This window comes from Ranitomeya imitator, chromosome 4, assembly GCF_032444005.1.
Source record: "Ranitomeya imitator isolate aRanImi1 chromosome 4, aRanImi1.pri, whole genome shotgun sequence".
NCBI classification, from domain to species: domain Eukaryota; kingdom Metazoa; phylum Chordata; class Amphibia; order Anura; family Dendrobatidae; genus Ranitomeya; species Ranitomeya imitator.
In genome coordinates, this window is record NC_091285.1 from 66,225,024 (window position 1) to 66,248,553 (window position 23,530).

Below are 23,530 nucleotides of genomic sequence, written 5' to 3' on the forward strand. Positions count from 1 at the left end.
GATTTGATTCTCACTGACATATTTTCCTTGACCAAATTTAAAGGAATTTCAATTGGTGACAGAACAATTTCTGATCATGCCCCAGTCGCCGGGAAAATTATGATAGGTCCCCCTCTACTAAACGCTAAACTTTGGAGGTGTAGCGCAAAAATCTTACATAACCCAGTAAATAAACTAACAATCCATAAAGCCATCACTAATTACTTTGACGACAATAAATCAGACATGACAAACCCCTGCAATAACTGGTGTGCCCATAAGGCAGTAATCAGGGGAGTGATGATGGGTATAGCCTCTAAGGAGAAAAAAGAGTCAAGAAAAAAGATCCAGAACTTATCAAACAAAATTCGTGAATTGGAAAACAAGTCACTAAAATTTACCACACCCCCCCCAAAGTTTTCAGACTGAACTAACTAAACTGAGAGCTGAGCTTAGAGAGTTATTATTCTCACCATATGCTGCCATTGTGAAAATGTCTAACTATAAGTATTACACTTCCCACAATAGACCAACTAAGTTTATGGCTAACAAAATCAAAAAGAAAAGGATTAGCAACAGGATTAGCAGAATCAACAAATTGGATGGGAAGGGTAAAACCTCGCACCCACAAGAAATAGCGAATGAATTCGCAAAATTCTATTCAAAACTCTATAATATCAATCCCAAACAGAATGACCCCTTAAATAAAAAAGATAAAATTGACAAAATCAAAACATTCCTGTCGCAAATTAATCTACCCACTTTAACACCAGACGAACTCATATCCCTTAAAGCCCCAATTACACCTGCTGAGATAGAGTGTAATCAAGGAAATCAGTCTTCACAAATCTCCTGGCCCTGATGGGTTCACAAACGCCTATTTTAAAGCCTTCTCAAATGTTCTCTCACCACACTTGGCTGAAGTTCTTAACTATATTTTCCAGGGAGGCTCTTTTCCCCCGGAGATGTTGATGGCTACGGTATCGGTAATTCCTAAATCTAAAGGAGACCCTGAAGCCATGGAAAACTTCAGACCCATTTCCCTTATAAACGTAGACATAAAGATCTACTCCAAATTTTGGCGGACAGGATTAGTCTAATTCTACCAAGACTAATACCCAACGATCAGATGGGATTTATAAAAGGAAGGCAACCAGCAGATGCGACTAGGAGGATCATTGACATCATGAGTTGGGCGAGGCAAAACAAAATACCCTTAGCCTTACTATCACTAGACGCCGAGAAGGCTTTCGACAGAGTCGACTGGGACTTTCTGAGGGCAAGCCTAGCTAAATTTGGGTTTGACGATTCTATGGTATCCCATATTATGGCCCTATACTCAGAGCCTAGAGCCAGCATCTGCTGTAACTGCCAAATCTCAGATCCCTTCAGTATCAAAAATGGCACCAGACAGGGGTGTCTGTTATGAAAGGCAATTCAGTACCACAATGGACATAGCGGTCAGAGCACATACAGTGATCTGACAATAACCCAAAATCATAGAACGAGCTCTGAGACGTGGGAACTCTGCAGACCGCAATCCCTAATCCTCTCCAAACAACACTAGAGGCAGCCGTGGATTGCGCCTAACTCTGCCTATGCAACTCGGCACAGCCTGAGAAACTAACTAGCCTGAAGGTAGAAAATAAGCCTACCTTGCCTCAGAGAAATACCCCAAAGGAAAAGGCAGCCCCCCACATATAATGACTGTGAGTTAAGATGAAAAGACAAACGTAGAGATGAAATAGATTCAGCAAAGTGAGGCCCGACTTTCTTAACAGAGCGAGGACAGAAAAGGTAACTTTGCGGTCTACACAAAACCCTAAAGAAAACCACGCAAAGGGGCAAAAAGACCCTCCGTACCGAACTAACGGCACGGAGGTACACCCTTTGCGTCCCAGAGCTTCCAGCAAAAAATTAGACAAGCTGGACAGAAAAAATAGCAAACAAATAGCAAAGAAGAACTTAGCTATGCAGAGCAGCAGGCCACAGGAATGATCCAGGGAAAAGCAAGTCCAACACTGGAACATTGACAGGAAGCAAGGATCAAAGCATTAGGTGGAGTTAAGTAGAGAAGCACCTAACGACCTCACCAGATCACCTGAGGGAGGAAACTCAGAAGCCGCAGTACCACTTCCCTCCACCAACAGAAGCTCACAGAGAGAATCAGCCGAAGTACCACTTGTGACCACAGGAGGGAGCTTTGCCACAGAATTCACAACAGTACCCCCCCCCTTGAGGAGGGGTCACCGAACCCTCACCAGAGCCCCCAGGCCGACCAGGATGAGCCACATGAAAGGCACGAACAAGATCGGGAGCATGGACATCAGAGGCAAAAACCCAGGAATTATCTTCCTGAGCATAACCCTTCCATTTAACCAGATACTGGAGTTTCTGTCTAGAAACACGAGAATCCAAAATCTTCTCCACAATATACTCCAATTCCCCCTCCACCAAATCCGGGGCAGGAGGATCAACAGATGGAACCATAGGTGCCACGTATCTCCGCAACAATGACCTATGGAAGACGTTATGTATGGAAAAAGAATCTGGAAGGGTCAGACAAAAAGACACAGGATTAAGAACCTCAGAAATCCTATACGGACCAATGAAACGAGGTTTAAACTTAGGAGAGGAAACCTTCATAGGAATATGACGAGAAGATAACCAAACCAGATCCCCAACACGAAGTCGGGGACCCACACGGCGTCTGCGATTAGCGAAACGTTGAGCCTTCTCCTGGGACAAGGTCAAATTGTCCACTACATGAGTCCAAATCTGCTGCAACCTGTCCACCACAGTATCCACACCAGGACAGTCCGAAGACTCAACCTGTCCTGAAGAGAAACGAGGATGGAACCCAGAATTGCAGAAAAATGGCGAAACCAAGGTAGCCGAGCTGGCCCGATTATTAAGGGCGAACTCAGCCAAAGGCAAAAAGGACACCCAGTCATCCTGATCGGCAGAAACAAAGCATCTCAGATATGTTTCCAAGGTCTGATTGGTTCGTTCGGTCTGGCCATTAGTCTGAGGATGGAAAGCCGAGGAAAAAGACAAGTCAATGCCCATCCTACCACAAAAGGCTCGCCAAAACCTTGAAACAAACTGGGAACCTCTGTCAGAAACGATATTCTCTGGAATGCCATGTAAACGAACCACATGCTGGAAGAACAATGGCACCAAATCAGAGGAGGAAGGCAATTTAGACAAGGGTACCAAATGGACCATCTTAGAAAAGCGATCACAGACCACCCAAATGACTGACATCTTTTGAGAAACGGGAAGATCAGAAATAAAATCCATAGAGATATGTGTCCAAGGCCTCTTCGGGACCGGCAAGGGCAAAAGCAACCCACTGGCACGAGAACAGCAGGGCTTAGCCCGAGCACAAATCCCACAGGACTGCACAAAAGTACGCACATCCCACGACAGAGACGGCCACCAAAAGGATCTAGCCACTAACTCTCTGGTACCAAAGATTCAAGGATGACCAGCCAACACCGAACAATGAACCTCAGAGATAACTTTATTGGTCCACTTATCAGGGACAAACAGTCTCTCTGCTGGACAACGATCAAGTTTATTAGCCTGAAAGTTTTGCAGCACCCGCCGCAAATCAGGGGAGATGGCAGACACAATTACTCCTTCCTTGAAAATACCCGCCGGCTCAGACAAACCCGGAGAGTCGGCCACAAAACTCCTAGACAGAGCATCCGCCTTCACATTTTTAGAGCCCGGAAGGTACGAAATCACAAAGTCAAAACGTGCAAAAAACAGCGACCAACGAGCCTGTCTAGGATTCAACCGCTTAGCAGACTCAAGATAAGTCAAGTTCTTATGATCAGTCAATACCACCACGCGATGCTTAGCTCCTTCAAGCCAATGACGCCACTCCTCGAATGCCCACTTCATGGCCAGCAACTCTTGGATGCCCACATCATAATTTCGCTCAGCAGGCGAAAACTTCCTGGAAAAAAAAGCGCATGGTTTCATCACTGAGCAATCAGAACCTCTCTGCGACAAAACAGCCCCTGCTCCAATCTCAGAAGCATCAACCTCGACCTGGAACGGAAGAGAAACATCTGGTTGACACAACACAGGGGCAGAAGAAAAACGACGCTTCAACTCTTGAAAAGCTTCCACAGCAGCAGAAGACCAATTGACCAAATCAGCACCCTTCTTGGTCAAATCGGTCAATGGTTTGGCAATACTAGAAAAATTGCAGATGAAGCGACGATAAAAATTAGCAAAGCCCAGGAACTTTTGCAGACTTTTCAGAGATGTCGGCTGAGTCCAATCATGGATGGCTTGGACCTTAACAGGATCCATCTCGATAGTAGAAGGGGAAAAGATGAACCCCAAAAATGAAACCTTCTGCACACCAAAGAGACACTTTGATCCCTTCACAAACAAAGAATTAGCACGCAGGACCTGAAAAACTGTTCTGACCTGCTTCACATGAGACTCCCAATCATCCGAGAAGATCAAAATGTCATCCAAGTACACAATCAGGAATTTATCCAGGTACTCTCGGAAGATGTCATGCATAAAGTACTGAAATACTGATGGAGCATTGGCAAGTCCGAATGGCATCACTAGATACTCAAAATGACCCTCGGGCGTATTAAATGCAGTTTTCCATTCATCTCCTCGCCTGATTCGCACCAGATTATACGCACCACGAAGATCTATCTTGGTGAACCAACTAGCCCCCTTAATCCGAGCAAACAAATCAGATAACAATGGCAAGGGGTACTGAAATTTAACCGTGATCTTATTTAGAAGGCGGTAATCTATACAAGGTCTCAGCGAACCATCCTTCTTGGCTACAAAAAAGAACCCTGCTCCTAATGGTGACGATGACGGGCGAATATGCCCCTTCTCCAGGGATTCCTTCACATAACTGCGCATAGCGGCGTGCTCAGGCACGGATAAATTAAACAGTCGACCTTTTGGGAATTTACTACCAGGAATCAAATTGAAAGCACAATCCCTATGCGGAGGTAGGGCATCGGACTTGGGCTCATCAAATACATCCCGGTAATCAGACAAGAACTCTGGAACCTCAAAAGGGGTGGATGACGAAATTGACAGAAATGGAACATCACCATGTACCCCCTGACAACCCCAGCTGGACACCGACATGGATTTCCAATCTAATACTGGATTATGGGCTTGTAGCCATGGCAACCCCAACACGACCACATCATGCAGATTATGCAACACCAGAAAGCGAATAACCTCCTGATGTGCAGGAGCCATGCACATGGTCAGCTGGGTCCAGTATTGAGGCTTATTCTTGGCCAAAGGAGTGGCATCAATTCCTCTCAATGGAATAGGACACTGCAAGGGCTCTAAGAGAAACCCACAGCGCTTAGCATACTCCAAGTCCATCAAATTCAGGGCAGCGCCTGAATCCACAAATGCCATGACAGAATACGATGACAAAGAGCAGATCAAGGTAACAGACAGAAGAAATTTTGACTGTACCGTACCAATGGTGGCAGACCTAGCGAACCGCTTAGTGCGCTTAGGACAATCAGAGATAGCATGAGTGGAATCACCACAGTAGAAACACAGCCCATTCAGACGTCTGTGATCTTGCCGTTCAACTCTGGTCAAAGTCCTATCGCACTGCATAGGCTCAGGTTTAAGCTCAGGCAATACCGCCAAATGGTGCACAGATTTACGCTCACGCAAGCGTCGACCGATCTGAATGGCCAAAGACATAGACTCATTCAAACCAGCAGGCATAGGAAATCCCACCATGACATCCTTAAGGGCTTCAGAGAGACCCTTTCTGAACATAGCTGCCAGCGCAGATCCATTCCATTGAGTGAGCACGGACCACTTTCTAAATTTCTGACAATATACCTCTATCTCATCCTGACCCTGACAAAGAGCCAGCAAATTTTTCTCTGCCTGATCCACTGAATTAGGTTCATCGTACAGCAATCCGAGCACCAGGAAAAACGCATCGATATTACTCAACGCAGGATCTCCTGGCGCAAGAGAAAATGCCCAGTCCTGAGGGTCGCCGCGCAAAAAAGAAATAACAATCAAAACCTGTTGAACTTGATCACCAGAGGAGCGAGGTTTCAAGGCCAGAAATAATTTACAATTATTTTTGAAACTCAGAAACTTAGTTCTATCTCCAAAAAACAAATCAGGAATAGGAATTCTTGGTTCTAACATAGATTTCTGATCAATAGTGTCTTGAATCTTTTGTACTCTTGCCGAGAGCTGATCCACAGATGAAGACAGACTTCTAATGTCCATCGCTACACCTGTGTACTGAACCACCCAAATGTCTAGGGGAAAAAAAAAGGCAAAACACAGTGCAAAGAAAAAAAAATGGTCTCAGAACTTCTTTTTTCCCTCTATTGAGAATCATTAGTACTTTGGGCTTCCTGTACTGTTATGAAAGGCAATTCAGTACCACAATGGACATAGCGGTCAGAGCACATACAGTGATCTGACAATAACCCAAAATCATAGAACGAGCTCTGAGACGTGGGAACTCTGCAGACCGCAATCCCTAATCCTCTCCAAACAACACTAGAGGCAGCCGTGGATTGCGCCTAACTCTGCCTATGCAACTCGGCACAGCCTGAGAAACTAACTAGCCTGAAGATAGAAAATAAGCCTACCTTGCCTCAGAGAAATACCCCAAAGGAAAAGGCAGCCCCCCACATATAATAACTGTGAGTTAAAATGAAAAGACAAACGTAGAGATGAAATAGATTCAGCAAAGTGAGGCCCGACTTTCTTAACAGAGCGAGGACAGAAAAGGTAACTTTGCGGTCTACACAAAACCCTAAAGAAAACCACGCAAAGGGGCAAAAAGACCCTCCGTACCGAACTAACGGCACGGAGGTACACCCTTTGCGTCCCAGAGCTTCCAGCAAAAAATTAGACAAGCTGGACAGAAAAAATAGCAAACAAATAGCAAAGAAGAACTTAGCTATGCAGAGCAGCAGGCCACAGGAATGATCCAGGGAAAAGCAAGTCCAACACTGGAACATTGACAGGAAGCAAGGATCAAAGCATTAGGTGGAGTTAAGTAGAGAAGCACCTAACGACCTCACCAGATCACCTGAGGAAGGAAACTCAGAAGCCGCAGTACCACTTCCCTCCACCAACAGAAGCTCACAGAGAGAATCAGCCGAAGTACCACTTGTGACCACAGGAGGGAGCTTTGCCACAGAATTCACAACAGGTGTTCCCTTTCACCCATTCTGTTCAACTTAGTCATAGAACCCTTGGCCGAACTGATTAGATCCAACAATAAAATTACGGGTATCTCCCCCTACACACGGCATCACAAAATAACATTATTTGCGGATGACATAATATTAACCTTATCAAACCCAGAAATTTCAATCCCCGAGACTCTATTAAATATTAAAAGATTCTCTTCACTTTCAAATTTCAAAATAAACGAAGCCAAGTCCAATATCTTGTCCATGGGCCTAAACAAAGATCAAATTCAAGTAATAAAAAACTCAACTTTATTGAACTGGTGTGAGAAAGAGTTTACATATTTAGGTATCTTAATAAACAAGACTATGAAAGGGACAATAAAATCTAACTTTAAACTATTAAGTGAGATAATAAACAAAGAGAATATTGCTCATAGAGATAATACACTATGGTGGGGTAAAACCCTTACAATGGGGTTATTCATTGTACCGAAACTTCTTTACATCCTCAGATGTATACCCTTACCAATCTCAGACATTGGCTTTACCCACCTACAGGCACAGAACAATGCTTTTATCTGGAATTCCAAGAAACCAAGAACAGCCACACAAACCCTTTACAAAAAGAAAATCAATGGAGGGATCAATATTCCAAATCTTAAAGCACACTACTACTCCCTACTAATAAAACAAAGTTTACACTGGCTCCAAAACTCAGACCCTCCAGTATGGCTGGACTTAGAGATAGCAATAAATCGTAATTGCCATCCAAGATCAATCATCTACAAAGCTTTGATAACCTACCAGACTCTGTAACACACCCCCTCTTCCAGGCGGTGGCTAAGGCTTGGCATAAATTATCCCATAAAAAAAAAGGCTTAAAACAATCAGATATTTTAAAAGAAATGCCTATCTCACTTGTATACTCTATAATCAACCAAACTCTGCCTAAGCTATGGGCAGACTCAAAAAATAAAAAAATAGGGGACATTTACACGGGTCAGACATTTGTGAGCTTTCAAACCCTGAAAAACAAGTTTGGTATTCACCCATCCTCCTTTATGGAATTCCTGATCCTCAAAAAGAACATCGGGTCTTTCATAGGGGAGAAACCAAAACTCTCAGAATCATCAATTTAAATTATTAAACAACATTGGACACCGTATATTTTGGAGTCATAAATTTATCTACAATAACTTTAATTTTGACTTCAATCTCTCCAAAAGCACTCCAATGATAAAATGGGAACAAGACCTAAAAACTCACATAACATCGAAGACTGGGAAGAGGCCATAACCATTTCCTATCAATCAACTCTCTCTATGTCCCTCCAAGAAACCCATTCTAAGGTGTTGTCACGATGGTATTACACTCCAAGCAGACTAGCACACATTAGATCCATAAATTCCTCCCAATGTTGGAGAGGATGCGGCCAAAGAGGCGACATGATGCATGTTTTCTGGAGTTGCCCAACGGTAAATTCTCTTTGGACAAAAATTTCCAATGATATTCTTAGCAAACTCATCAACGCTCCCTACACTTTACGACCTCAAACTGTCCTACTATCATTAGGGCTTGAACAACTAGACCATAATCTGAAATTAATTATAATCCACATATGCCTAGTGGTAAAAAACAGTATTGCATTCCATTGGAAGAGTCAACACATTCCATCAACAAAAGATATAATACTAAGAATTTCCCAACACAGATCACATGAATCTCAATTTGCAATATCAAATAACCAATTTACAAAATTCACGAAAAAATGGTCTAGATGGGATCAGATATTCCCTACCCCGATTATGTGAAGAGTTAGACAAGTTCATGCTCCATTCAATAATTATCTACTATATAAAGCTGAATGTGTGTATGTATGTGTGTGTGTATGTGTGTATGTATATATGTATGTCCGGGATTGGCATCTGCACCGTCGCAGCTACAGCCACAAAATTTTGCACAGTCACACGTCTGGACCCTGAGAGCGTCATAGGCTATGTTGTGAGGTGAAATTTTAACCCCGCGCTTTCCAATTCACCAAACAATTTTGCCCCTATCTACATCATGGGGAAAAAAGTGAAAGGAAAAGTGTTGGAGGCGTCGCAGCTACAGAAACAAAATTTTGCACAGTCACACGTCTGGACCCCGAGAGCATCATAGGCTATGTTGTGAGGTGAAATTTTAACCCTGTGCGTTCCAATTCACCAAACTATTTTTCCCCTATCTACATAATGGGGAAAAGTGAAAGGAAAAGTGTTGGAGGCAAATTGACAGCTGCTAGATGTGAACAAGGGGGACTTAAAGAATGAGAGCGATGGCGTCAAAGAGTATATACTGATCAGTTGCTAAGGTGGGGCCCCGACATGGGATTCTCACCACACACGGGGATATAAACACACACACAAAATGCGCCACACACTACCACATGCTTGAACACATATTACCCTCAGCACACATTTCACCACACATACACCAACCTCGCCACATAAAAGTCGAAACACAAAAGTCGCCGCTCAAAACTCGCCACGCACAAAACTCGCCACATGCAAAAACTAGGCTCACGCAAAACTCGCCGCAAGTGCAAAACTCACCTCATGGAAAACTCACCACACGCAAAACTTGCACACGCGGAAACATTGTCACATGCACAAAATTTGCAACACATGCAAAAGTTGCCTCACACAAAACTTGCACATACTCAAAAGGCACCAGACATAAAACTCACCACGCGCAAAACTCGCCATGCGCAAAACTTGCTGCACACAACTTGCTACACTAACCTGTCACATGCAACTCGACACACAAAAAGCTGCTACACGCATGTTGCCACACAAAACTCATCTCACAAAAGTCGCTACATGCATGTCGCCACACGCAACTCAACACACACAACTTGACAAACGAAACTCGCCCTAAAACACAAAAAAGTCTGGTATTATCCTTCAAAAATAAAAATCTGATTAATAAGCAGACAAACTACAAGAGCAACAACTGTACAATATAGGAAATACGGCAGCTGTCAGTCACATGACCTGTCTATTATGTGTATGTGTGAGCTAATATATACTGCCAGGGGGGAGGGCTTCCTGTTGGCTGGGGATTTATCAGGCTGCCAATTTATCTTACAAATACTGAGGTAAAAATACTGAGCAAATAACGTGTTAACGAGGTCTAATACAGGAGATCACACAGGTATATACTATATACAGGGGAGATGACACACAGATATATGCTATATACAGGAGAGATGACACACAGGTATATACTATATACAGGAGATGACATACATATATATACTATATACAGGAGGAGATGACATACAGGTAAATACTATATACAGGAGGAGATGACATACAGGTATATACTATATACAGGAGGAGATGACATACAGGTATATACTATATACAGGAGGAGATGACACACAGGTATATACTATATACAGGAGCAGATTACCTACAGGTATATACTATTTACAGGAGGAGATGACATACAGGTATATGCTATATATAGAAGATGACATACAGGTATATAATATATACAGGAGGATATGACACACATATATACTATATACAGGGGAGATGACACACAGGTATATACTATATACAGGAGGAGATGACATACAGGTATATACTATATATAGAAGGAGATGACATACAGGTATATACTATATATAGGAGGAGATGACATACAGGTATATACTATATATAGGAGGAGATTACATACAGGTATATACTATATATAGGAGGAGATGACATACAGGTATATACTATATACAGCGGAGATGACACACAGCAGGTATATACTATATACAGGGGAGATGACATACAGGTATATACTATATACAGGAGATGACATACAGGTGTATACTATATATAAGGGAGATGACAAACATGTATATACTGAGGTGAAAATGAGAGGTGTGAGGTGAAAATGAAAAGGTGTGAGTGCAAAATGAGAGGAGTGAGGGAACATAGTGTAGTGATCGGAAAATGACAGATGTGAGGTCGAAATGACGTGTTAGGGGGGAATGAGAGGAGTGAGGGAGAAAATGAGAGATGTGAGGGGGAAAATTAAAGATGTGATTGGGAAAAAGAGAGGCGTGATGGGAAAATAAGAGAAGTGACGTGCTATAACTAACCACAGATATTTACTATGCCCAGGCAACGCCGGGCTCTTCAGCTAGTAAAGTTATAAATTTGATCCATGTTTCCAAATTGCTCTAATTTCCTTTCTTGGTTATACACCAAGATGTTTAGTGTTTCTCTTAAAGTACTAATGATACCAACAATATGTTTGATTGTGCTTTATTCTATTTATTTTCTTTCCCTCTTTTCCCTCTCCTCCCTCCCCCCACCCCCTCTACTTTCCATCCCTCCCATTTGATTTGCTTGTTTGTTAAAATTTCAATAAAATATTTTGAAACCAATCATTGGGGGCCGCAGCACCCACCCTGTTAGCCTGATGGCTTGTTTGTTTTTGGTTTTGACATAGCTTATCCTTGTTAAAGGGACACTGTCACCTGAATTTGGAGGGAACAATCTTCAGCCATGGAGGCGGGGTTTTGGGGTTTTTGATTCACTCTTTCCTTACCAGCTGGCTGCATGCTGGCTGCAATATTGGATTGAAGTTCATTCTCTGTCCTCCATAGTACATGCCTGCACAAGGCAATCTTCCCTTGCGCAGACGTGTACTATGGAGGACAGAGAATGAACTTCAATCCAATATTGCAGCCAGCATGCAGCCAGCGGGTAAGGAAAGGGTGAATCAAAAACCCCCAAACCCCGCCTCCATGGCTGAAGATTGTTCCCTCCAAATTCAGGTGACAGTGTCCCTTTAATGGTTTTAAGCTCCTACTGCTTTGTTACCGAACTGGTTCTCTTAGAACCAGCAGGAGGGTGTATACTGCAGGGGAGGAGTTAATCTTTCTATATTCACTTAGTGTCCTCCTAATGGCAGCAGCATAACACCCCATGGTCCTGTGTCCCCAATGATTGGCTCGGAGAAAAGGATTTTACGGTGAGTACACAAAAATCCCTATTTAAAGGGGCCACATCTTTTTCCATTATACCACTAAATGGTCACTGCCATTTAAATTTATCCAATCGTATTCGGGGGAACTATGGCATTGGCACCAGTCCATATCGGCAACTGCAGCGGTTGTATCGAGTGGCTCAGCTAAATTTAGGAGCCACACCTCTGTGTACTATACCATATTACTAGACGATTATTTTATTGCCTTTTTCTCCAATTACACACCCTCAAGCATGGTTTCACTTATTGTGGTTTTGCGACCAATCGGTGCAGATTAACCCCTTAAATACTGGCATGATTAACAGCAGTGTTTAAGTTTTTACAAGATCCCCCTAGTAACCATCTGACCTCTCAATGAGAATCGTGGGTCCTAATGGTTACCATGGTACCTTGAGGTCATGTAGTGATAGAGTACAGTAGCCTGAGATCCAGCAATAAGCTGGCTCTCACAGGCTGTCAGTGAGACACTGAGTGCTCTCATGCACTGCTGTACTTGTGTATGAGACAGTGCTCAATGTAAAATTTATACATGTCCCACAGTAAAGTCAAAATTTGTTAAAAAAAAAAAGCACAAATCACTAATCCGTTTTGCCATTCAAAACGCAGCATTGCTGATGAAACAAATAAAAGTACAACCTTGGTATTGCGGCATGTAACGACCTGCTCTATAAAACTGGCACGTTATTCCGTTTGGTGAAAGTTGCTTTTTCATTATAGTGAGTTGCAAAAAAGTGAATAAAGCGATAGTACTATGTTAACAAAAAAAAAAACACATAAAATCGTCTAACTGTCCTGCAAAAAACAAGCCCTAATATGGCTCATTTGGCGAAAGAAGTTACAGCTCTCAGAATGACAATGCTAAAACGATTCATTTTTTCATTTTACTAAATTTTGCTTTCACCAAAAAATAGCAAATATAAATCTGGTATCGCTGTAAACTTACCAACCCGACGAGCAAATCTTTTTATCACTTCTACCGCATGGTGAACAGCACAAAAAATAAAAACAATACCTGAATTGCTAGGTTTTGTGTCAGAAAAATCTGAATAAAAAGTGTTCCAAAAATATTATGTAACCCAAAACTGTACCAAAAAAATCTGCAACCCGTCCTGCAAAAAATAAGCCCCTCATACAGCTCTGTTCGCCAAAAAATAAAGTTACAGCTCAGACTATGGCGACAAAAAAACCCACACTTTTTAGAAAACAACATTTAACTGTGATGGCAGCAAAGCCTAAAAAAAACAAACAAAAAAAAACCCACGCTACATAATCATTGCTGTAATCGCGCTGACCCAAAAAGTAAATCCACCTTATCATTTATAGCACACGGTGAACGGCATAACAATAAGAAAGATTGTTGTACTGCTGTCTATTTGTTTGTTCTACCTATCAGAAATCAGAATAAAACTCGGCTCACATTTATCCTGCACTTTTCCGCTGGGCGCTTACGTCGGGGTTTCCGTGTACATTCCCCAAAACTGCGATTCAGACGGAACCACTCACTTATGAGGCAGATGGAGTCACTTTGGACTGGTTTGTGTTCCGGTGGTGTCCTATCATTTTAGGCGTCTTTTTAGCGCATGAGTGTGGGCGATCACAGATCTGTGCAGGCCTGAAAAGATGGATACCACCGAAGCAGCTGCCAAACGGCGTTTTGGCTGCATCCCATTTTTGTGGGTTTACACAGAAACCCTGACATAAGTGCTCAGCGTAGAACAAAAGAATGTGATCTAGCCTTCTTCTTGGAAGTGATGGAAAACTATTATGTACCCCAAAAATATTACCGATAAAAACCCTAATTTATCCCGCACAGCCCCCACGCGGGTCCGTCATCTCCCACCCCCTCAATTCCAGTGACTTCTGAGCTCCCAAATCCAAATGTCCCCCTCCTGAGCCCCACTCCGCTTAAACCACAGTAAGTGGCCACATATTTGGCATTATTGTAATGGAGCGAAGGCACTTAATTTACGGGGGCGTATTGCCAGAAGCACAAGCTGGCGCAATGTATGGGGGCGCAACAATATATGGGGACACAATGTATGGGCACTAGACTGACATTTGTAATTCTCCTGGGAAAAAAAGCCTGATGTGAATGTTACAAAATAGTCACTGCAGCCATAGAAGATTTCATTGAGAGGTGCTGTTTCTACAGTGGGGTCTTTTTTATGGTTTTCATGCTGTTGTGGCACCTTTGGGGCTCCACAAATGTCGCCCTTAAACTATTCTAGCAAAATATGTGCTCTAAAAGCCAAATAGTGCTCCTTCCTTCGCAAACCCTGACATGTGGCCAAACAGTAATTTCTGACAACATATGTGGCAACACTGCGTTTGGGAGAAATTACACAAATTGTGGGTCCAGTTTCACCTATTAACCCTTGACAAGTATGCAGCAAATCCAAAAATTGCATTTTTTCCACTAAATGTTATTTTTCCACATCTCAAGGTTATAAAATTCTGTGAGGCACCTATGGGTTCAAAATATTCACTACACCCACTAGATGTATTCCTTGAAGGGTCAAGTTTTCCAAATGGGGTGGCTTGTGGGGGCTTCTGCTATTTTCACATGTCAGGGGCTTTTCAAATGCAACATGGAATTCACAATCTATCCCAGGCAAATGCCACGCTCTCCTTTCCTAGCCCTGACATTTTCCCAAGCAGATGTTTTTGACCACGTATGGGGTATAGTTGCATTTGGGACAAATTGCTAAACAAATTATGGGGTCTGTTTTCTCCTATTATCAATTGTGAAAATTACAAATTTGGGGCTAAAACCACATTTTCATGAAAAATATGAAAATTGTCAACATGACTACCTAATGTTATCAAATTCTGTGAAGTACGTGTGGGTTCAAAACGCTCACTATACCCCTGGATAAAAATCCTTGCGGGGTGTTGTTTGCAAATTGGGGTCACTTGTGAGGGGTTTTCACTGTTTAGGCACATCAGGGGCTCTCCAAATGCGACATGACACCCGCAAACCATTCCATCAAAGTCTGCGTACCAAAACTTGGGGGTTCCAGATGCTCAAAACACATCTAGAGAAGTTCCTTAAGGGAATTGGGTCACTTGTGGGAGTTTCCACTGTTTAGGCACATCAGCGACATGACGTTTGCTCTCAATTCCAGCCATTTTTGGTTTAAAAAACTCAAATGGTGCTCCTTCCTTTCTGAGCCCTGCCATGTGACCAAACAGTGGTTTTCCCCCACATACTGTGTTTCTGCATGCTCAGAAGAAATTGCACAACATATTTTAGGGTCCATTTCCTCCTCTTACCCTTGAAAATAAAACATTTGGAGCTAAAGTAACATTTTTGTGAAAAAAAAATTTAAATGTTAATTTTTTCCCTTCCAAATTGCTTCAGTTCCTGTGAAGCACCTGAAGGGTTAATAAACTTCTTGAATGTGGTTTTGAGCACTTTGAGGGGTGCAGTTTTTAGAATTGTCACTTTTGAATACTTTCTATCATATTGACCGCTCAGTCACTATAAAAAAAAAAGTTTTGTAAATTTTGTTGGAAAAATGAGAAATCGCTGGTCAACTTTTAACCCATAACAAAAAAAGTTTTGAAAATTGTGCTGATGTAAATTAGACATGAGGCAAATGTTATTAACTATCTTGAGTGACATAATTCTTATGCCCTTAAATCAGAGAGTTTAGTTTGAAAATTGAAAAATTTTGCAAATTTTCGCCAAATTTCAATTTTTTTCATAACCGCAAGTCTTAACAGAAATTTTATGACTATTATGAGGTATATAAAATATGTCAGGAAAAAGCAATCTCAGAATCAGTGGGATACGTTGAAGCATTCCAGAGTTATAACCTCATAAATTGACAGTGGTCAGAATTGTAAAATTTGGCTTGGTCATTGATGTCAAAATTGGCTCGGTCACTAAGGGGTTACGTAGGTTAAAAAAACCTAGGTTGAACTTTGATGGACCTTTCTCCACCAAATGTACATTTGTCACTTAATCTAGCTACAGTGGGTACGGAAAGTGTTCATACCCCTTTTTAATTTTTCACTCTTTGTTTCATTGCAGCCATGTGGTAAATTCAAAAAAGTTCATTTTTTCTTTTGTTTTTGTTAAAAAATCACATGGTCAGAAGTATTCAGACCCTTTGCTCAGTACTGAGTAGAAGCACCATTTTGCGCTTGTACAGCCATGAGTCTTCTTGGGAATGATGCAACAAGTTTCTAACACCTAGATTTGAGGATCCTCTGCCTTTCTTTCTTGCAGATCCTCTCCAGTTCCGACAGGTTGGATGGTGAACGTTGGTGGACAGCCATTTTCAGCTCTCCAGAGATGCTCAATTGGATTTAGGTCGGGCTCTGGCTGGGCCAGTCAAGAATGGCCACAAAGTTGTTCTGAAGCCACTCCTTTGTTATTTTAGCTGTGTGCTTAGGGTCATTGTCTTGTTGGAAGGTGAACCTTTGGCCAAGTCTGAGGTCCAGAACACTCGCAAAGAAGACTTCATCCAGGATATCTCTGTACTTGGCCACATTCATGTTTCCTTCAATGACAACCAGTTATCCTCTCCCTGCAGCTGAAAAACACCCCCATAACATTATGCTGCCGGTTGTGAATTCTGTTGTCGGGCTCCCTCCTGTGGTCATGAATGGTACTTCAGCTGGTTCTGTCCATGGACTTCCTCTGGTGGGTGTTTCTGAGTTTCACAGGTGACGAGGTTAATTCGTTAGCTGCTGCTCTATTTAACTCCACTTAGATCTTTGCTCCATGCCACCTGTCAATGTTCCAGTATTGGTCTAGTTCACTCCTGGATCGTTCTTGTGACCTGTCTTCCCATCAGAAGCTAAGTTCCAGCTTGTATTTCTTGGGTTTGCTATTTTTCTGTCCAGCTTGCTATTTAATTTGTTGTCTTGCTTGCTGGAAGCTCTGGGACGCAGAGGGAGCGCCTCCGCACCGTGAGTCGGTGCGGAGGGTCTCTTTGCGCCCTCTGCGTGGTCTTTTTGTAAGTTTTTGTGCTGACCGCAAAGTAACATTTCCTATCCTCGGTCTGTTCAGTAAGTCGAGCCTCACTTTGCTAAATCTATTTCATCTCTGTGTTTGTATTTTCATCTTTACTCATCGTCATTATATGTGGGGGGCTGCCTTTTCCTTTGGGGAATTTCTCTGAGGCAAGGTAGGCTTTATTTTTCTATCTTCAGGGCTAGCTAGTTTCTTAGGCTGTGCCGAGTTGCATAGGGAGCGTTAGGCGCAATCCACAGCTATTTCTAGTGTGTTTGATAGGTTTAGGGATTGCGGTCAGCAGAGTTCCCACGTCCCAGAGCTCGTCCTTATTATCAGTAACTATCAGGTCATTCCGTGTCCTCTTATCCACCAGGTCCATTATTGTCCTGACCACCAGGTCATAACAGTACAGGTGGCCCAAAGTACTAATGCATCTCAATAGAGGGATAAGAGAAGTTCTGAGACCATTTTTTTTTCTTTGCAGTGTGTTTTGTCTCTATTTTCCCCTTTACCTCTGGGTGGTTCAGGACACTGGTGTAAACATGGACATTCAAGGTCGTCCTCTTGGATGGATAATCTCACTACAAGGATACAAAACATTCAAGATTTTGTGGTTCAGAATCCGATGTCAGAGCCTAGGATTCCAATTCCTGATTTGTTTTTTGGTGATAGATCTAAGTTCTTGAATTTCAAAAATAATTGTAAATTGTTTCTTGCCTTGAAACCTCGCTCCTCAGGTGACCCTGTTCAACAAGTAAAGATTATTATTTCTTTGTTACGTGGTGACCCTCAAGACTGGGCATTTTCCCTTGCGCCAGGAGATCCAGCATTGCGTGATGTTGATGCATTTTTCCTGGCGCTTGGATTGCTTTATGATGAACCTAATTCAGTGGATCAGGCAGAGAAAATCTTGCTGGCTCTGTGTCAGGGTCAGGATGAAGCGGAGATATATTGTCAGAAGTTTAGAAAGTGGTCTGTGTTCACTCAGTGGAATGAATGTGCCCTGGCAGCAATCTTCAGAAAGGGTCTCTCTGAAGCCCTTAAGGATGTCATGGTGGGGTTTCCCATGCCTGGTGGTCTGAATGAGTCTATGTCCTTGGCCATTCAGATCGATCGACGCTTGCGTGAGCGTAAAGCTGTGCACCATTTGGCGGTACTATCTGAGCATGGGCCTGAGCCTATGCAATGTGATAGGACTTTGACCAGAGCTGAACGGCAAGAACACAGACGTCGGAATGGGCTGTGTTTCTACTGTGGTGATTCCACTCATGCTATCTCTGATTGTCCTAAGCGCACTAAGCGGTTCGCTAGGTCTGCCACCATTGGTACGGTACAGTCAAAATTTCTTCTGTCCGTTACCTTGATCTGCTCTTTGTCATCATATTCTGTCATGGCATTTGTGGATTCAGGCGCTGCCCTGAATTTGATGGACTTGGAGTATGCTAGGCGCTGTGGTTTTTTCTTGGAGCCCTTGCAGTATCCTATTCCATTGAGAGGAATTGATGCTACGCCTTTGGCCAAGAATAAGCCTCAGTATTGGACCCAATTGACCATGTGCATGGCTCCTGCACATCAGGAGGATATCCGCTTTCTGGTGTTGCATAATCTGCATGATGTGGTCGTTTTGGGGTTGCCATGGCTACAGGTTCATAATCCAGTATTGGACTGGAAATCTATGTCTGTGTCCAGCTGGGGTTGCCAGGGGGTACATGGTGATGTTCCATTTTTGTCTATTTCGTCTTCCACTCCTTCTGAAGTTCCAGAGTTTTTGCCGGATTATCGGGATGTATTTGATGAGCCCAAAGCCAGTGCCCTACCTCCTCATAGGGATTGCGATTGTGCAATTAATTTGATTCCTGGTAGTAAGTTTCCTAAGGGCCGATTGTTCAATTTATCTGTGCCAGAACACGCCGCTATGCGGAGTTATATAAAGGAATCCTTGGAGAAAGGCCATATTCGCCCATCGTCATCACCGTTAGGAGCAGGGTTCTTTTTTGTGGCCTAGAAGGATGGTTCGTTGAGACCTTGTATTGATTACCGCCTTCTTAATAAAATTACAGTCAAATTTCAGTATCCTTTGCCGTTGCTGTCTGATTTGTTTGCTCGTATTAAAGGGGCTAGTTGGTTCACCAAGATAGATCTTCGAGGGGCGTATAATCTTGTGCGTATTAAACAAGGCGATGAATGGAAAACAGCATATAATACACCCGAGGGCCATTTTGAGTACCTGGTTATGCCATTCGGACTTTCCAATGCTCCATCAGTATTTCAGTCCTTTATGCATGACATCTTCCGAGAGTACCTGGATAAATTCCTGATTGTGTACTTGGATGACATTTTGATCTTCTCGGATGATTGGGAGTCTCATGTGAAGCAGGTCAGAATGGTGTTCCAGGTCCTTCGTGCTAATTCCTTGTTTGTGAAGGGGTCAAAGTGTCTCTTTGGAGTTCAGAAGGTTTCATTTTTGGGGTTCATTTTTTCCCCTTCTACTATCGAGATGGACCCTGTTAAAGTCCAGGCCATTTACGATTGGACTCAGCCGACATCTGTAAAGAACCTGCAAAAGTTCCTGGGCTTTGCTAATTTTTATCGGCGCTTCATCGCTAATTTTTCTACTGTTGCTAAACCGTTAACTGATTTGACCAAGAAGGGTGCTGATGTGGTCAATTGGTCTTCTGCGGCTGTAGAGGCTTTTCAGGAGTTGAAGCGTCATTTTTCTTCTGCCCCTGTGTTGTGCCAGCCAGATGTTTCGCTTCCGTTTCAGTTTGAGGTTGACGATTCTGAGATTGGAGCAGGGGCTGTTTTGTCGCAGAGAAGTTCTGATGGCTCGGTGATGAATCCATGTGCTTTCTTTTCTAGAAAGTTTTCGCCTGCTGAGCGTAACTATGATGATGGTAATCGTGAATTGTTGGCCATGAAGTGGGCATTCGAGGAGTGGCGTCATTGACTGGAAGGAGCCAAGCATCGCGTGGTGGTCTTGACAGATCACAAGAATTTGACTTATCTTGAGTCTGCCAAACGGTTGAATCCGAGACAGGCTCGATGGTCGTTATTTTTCTCCCATTTTGATTTTGTGGTTTCGTACCTTCCGGGCTCTAAGAATGTGAAGGCTGATGCCCTGTCAAGGAGTTTTGTGCCTGACTCTCTCGGTGTTCCTGAGCTGGCGGGTATTCTCAAAGAGGGGGTAATTTTGTCTGCCATCTCCCCTGATTTGCGGCGGGTGCTGCAAAAATTTCAGGCTGATAGACCTGACCGTTGCCCAGCGGAGAAACTGTTTGTCCCTGATAGATGGACTAGTAGAGTTATCTCTGAGATTCATTGTTCAGTGTTGGCTGGGCATCCTGGAATCTTTGGTACCAGAGATTTGGTGGCTAGATCCTTCTGGTGGCCGTCTTTGTCGCGGGATGTGCGTTCTTTTGTGCAGTCCTGTGGGACTTGTGCTCGGGCTAAGCCCTGCTGTTCTCGTGCCAGTGGGTTGCTTTTGCCCTTGCCGGTCCTGAAGAGGCCCTGGACGCATATTTCTACGGATTTTATTTCGGATCTCCCCGTCTCTCAAAAGATGTCGGTCATTTGGGTGGTTTGTGATCGCTTTTCTAAGATGGTCCATTTGGTACCTTTGTCTAAATTGCCTTCCTCCTCTGATTTGGTGCCATTATTTTTCCAGTATGTGGTTCGTTTACATGGTATCCCGGAGAACATCGTTTCTGACAGAGGTTCCCAGTTTGTTTCAAGGTTTTGGCGATCCTTTTGTGCTAGGATGGGCATTGATTTGTCTTTTTCCTCGGCTTTCCATCCTCAGACAAATGGCCAAACCGAACGAACTAATCAAACTTTGGAAACATATCTGAGATGCTTTGTTTCTGCTGATCAGGATGATTGGGTGTCCTTTTTGCCGTTGGCTGAGTTCGCCCTTAATAATCGGGCCAGCTCGGCTACTTTGGTTTCGCCGTTTTTCTGCAATTCTGGTTTCCATCCTCGTTTCTCTTCAGGGCAGGTTGAGTCTTCAGACTGTCCTGGTGTAGATACTGTGGTGGATAGGTTGCAGCAGATTTGGACTCATGTGGTGGACAATTTGACATTGTCCCAGGAGAAGGCTCAACGTTTCGCTAACCGCCGGCGCTGTGTGGGTCCCCGACTTCGTGTTGGGGATTTGGTTTGGTTGTCGTCTCGTTATGTTCTTATGAAGGTTTCCTCTCCTAAGTTTAAGCCTCGTTTCATTGGTCCGTATAAGATTTCTGAGGTTATCAATCCTGTGTCATTTCGTTTGGCCCTTCCTGCTTCCTTTGCTATCCATAATGTGTTCCATAGGTCGTTATTGCGGAGATACGTGGCGCCTGTGGTTCCATCCGTTGATTCTCCTGCCCTGGTGTTAGTTGAGGGGGAGTTGGAGTATGTGATTGAGAAGATTTTGGATTCTCGTGTTTCGAGACGGAAACTCCAGTACCTGGGCAAGTGGAAGGGTTATGCTCAGGAAGATTATTCCTGGGTTTTTGCCTCTGATGTCCATGCTCCCGATCTTGTTCGTGCCTTTCATGTGGCTCATCCTGGTCGGCCTGGGGGCTCTGGTGAGGGTTCGGTGACCCCTCCTCAAGGGGGGGGTACTGTTGTGAACTCTGTTGTCGAGCTCCCTCCTGTGGTCATGAATGGTACTTCAGCTGGTTCTGTCCATGGACTTCCTCTGGTGGGTGTTTCTGAGTTTCACAGGTGACGAGGTTAATTCGTTAGCTGCTGCTCTATTTAACTCCACTTAGATCTTTGCTCCATGCCACCTGTCAATGTTCCAGTATTGGTCTAGTTCACTCCTGGATCATTCTTGTGACCTGTCTTCCCATCAGAAGCTAAGTTCCAGCTTGTATTTCTTGGGTTTGCTATTTTTCTGTCCAGCTTGCTATTTAATTTGTTGTCTTGCTTGCTGGAAGCTCTGGGACGCAGAGGGAGCGCCTCCGCACCGTGAGTCGGTGCGGAGGGTCTTTTTGCGCCCTCTGCGTGGTCTTTTTGTAAGTTTTTGTGCTGACCGCAAAGTAACATTTCCTATCCTCGGTCTGTTCAGTAAGTCGGGCCCCACTTTGCTAAATCTATTTCATCTCTGTGTTTGTATTTTCATCTTTACTCATCGTCATTATATGTGGGGGGCTGCCTTTTCCTTTGGGGAATTTCTCTGAGGCAAGGTAGGCTTTATTTTTCTATCTTCAGGGCTAGCTAGTTTCTTAGGCTGTGCCGAGTTGCATAGGGAGCGTTAGGCGCAATCCACAGCTATTTCTAGTGTGTTTGATAGGTTTAGGGATTGCGGTCAGCAGAGTTCCCACGTCCCAGAGCTCGTCCTTATTATCAGTAACTATCAGGTCATTCCGTGTGCTCTTAACCACCAGGTCCATTATTGTCCTGACCACCAGGTCATAACAGCTGCCACCACCATGTTTCACTGTTGGGATGTTATTGGGCAGGTAATGAGCAGTGCCTGGTTTTCTCCACACATACCGCTTAGAATTATCACCAAAAAGGTCTATCTTCGTCTTGTCAGACCAGAGAATATTATTCCTCATAGTCTGGGAGTCCTTCATGTGTTGTGTTGTGAATTCTGTGGCAGAGTTCACTCCTGTGGTCACAAGTGGTACTTCGGCTGATTCTCTCTGGGAGCTTCCGTTTGTGGAGGAAAGTGGTACTGCAGCTTCTGAGTTTCCTCCCTCAGGTGATCTGGTGAGGTCGTTAGCTGCTTCTCTACTTAACTCCACCTGATGCTTTGATCCATGCTTCCTGTCAATGTTCCAGTGTTGGACTTGTGTTTCTCTGGATCATTCCTGTGGCCTGCTGCTCTGCATAGCTAAGTGCTTCTTTGCTATTTGTTGCTATTTTTTCTGTCCAACTTGTCTATTTGTTTTGCTGGAAGCTCTGGGACGCAAAGGGTGTACCTCCGTGCCGTTAGTTCGGTACGGAGGGTCTTTTTGCCCCCTTTGCGTGGTTTTCTTTAGGGTTTTGTGTAGACCGCAAAGTTATCTTTCCTATCCTCGTTCTGTCTAGAATATCGGGCCTCACTTTGCTGAATCTATTTCATCCCTACGTTTATCTTTTCATCTTACTCACAGTCATTATATGTGGGGGGCTGCCTTTTCCTTTGGGGTATTTCTCTGAGGCAAGGTAGGCTTATTTTTCTATCTTCAGGCTAGTTAGTTTCTCAGGCTGTGCCGAGTTGCATAGGGAGCGTTAGGCGCAATCCACAGCTGCCTCTAGTTGTGTTTGGAGAGGATCAGGAATTGCGGTCTACAGAGTTTCCACGTCTCAGAGCTCGTTCTATTATTTTGGGTTATTGTCAGATCACTGTATGTGCTCTGATCGCTATGTACATTGTGTTACT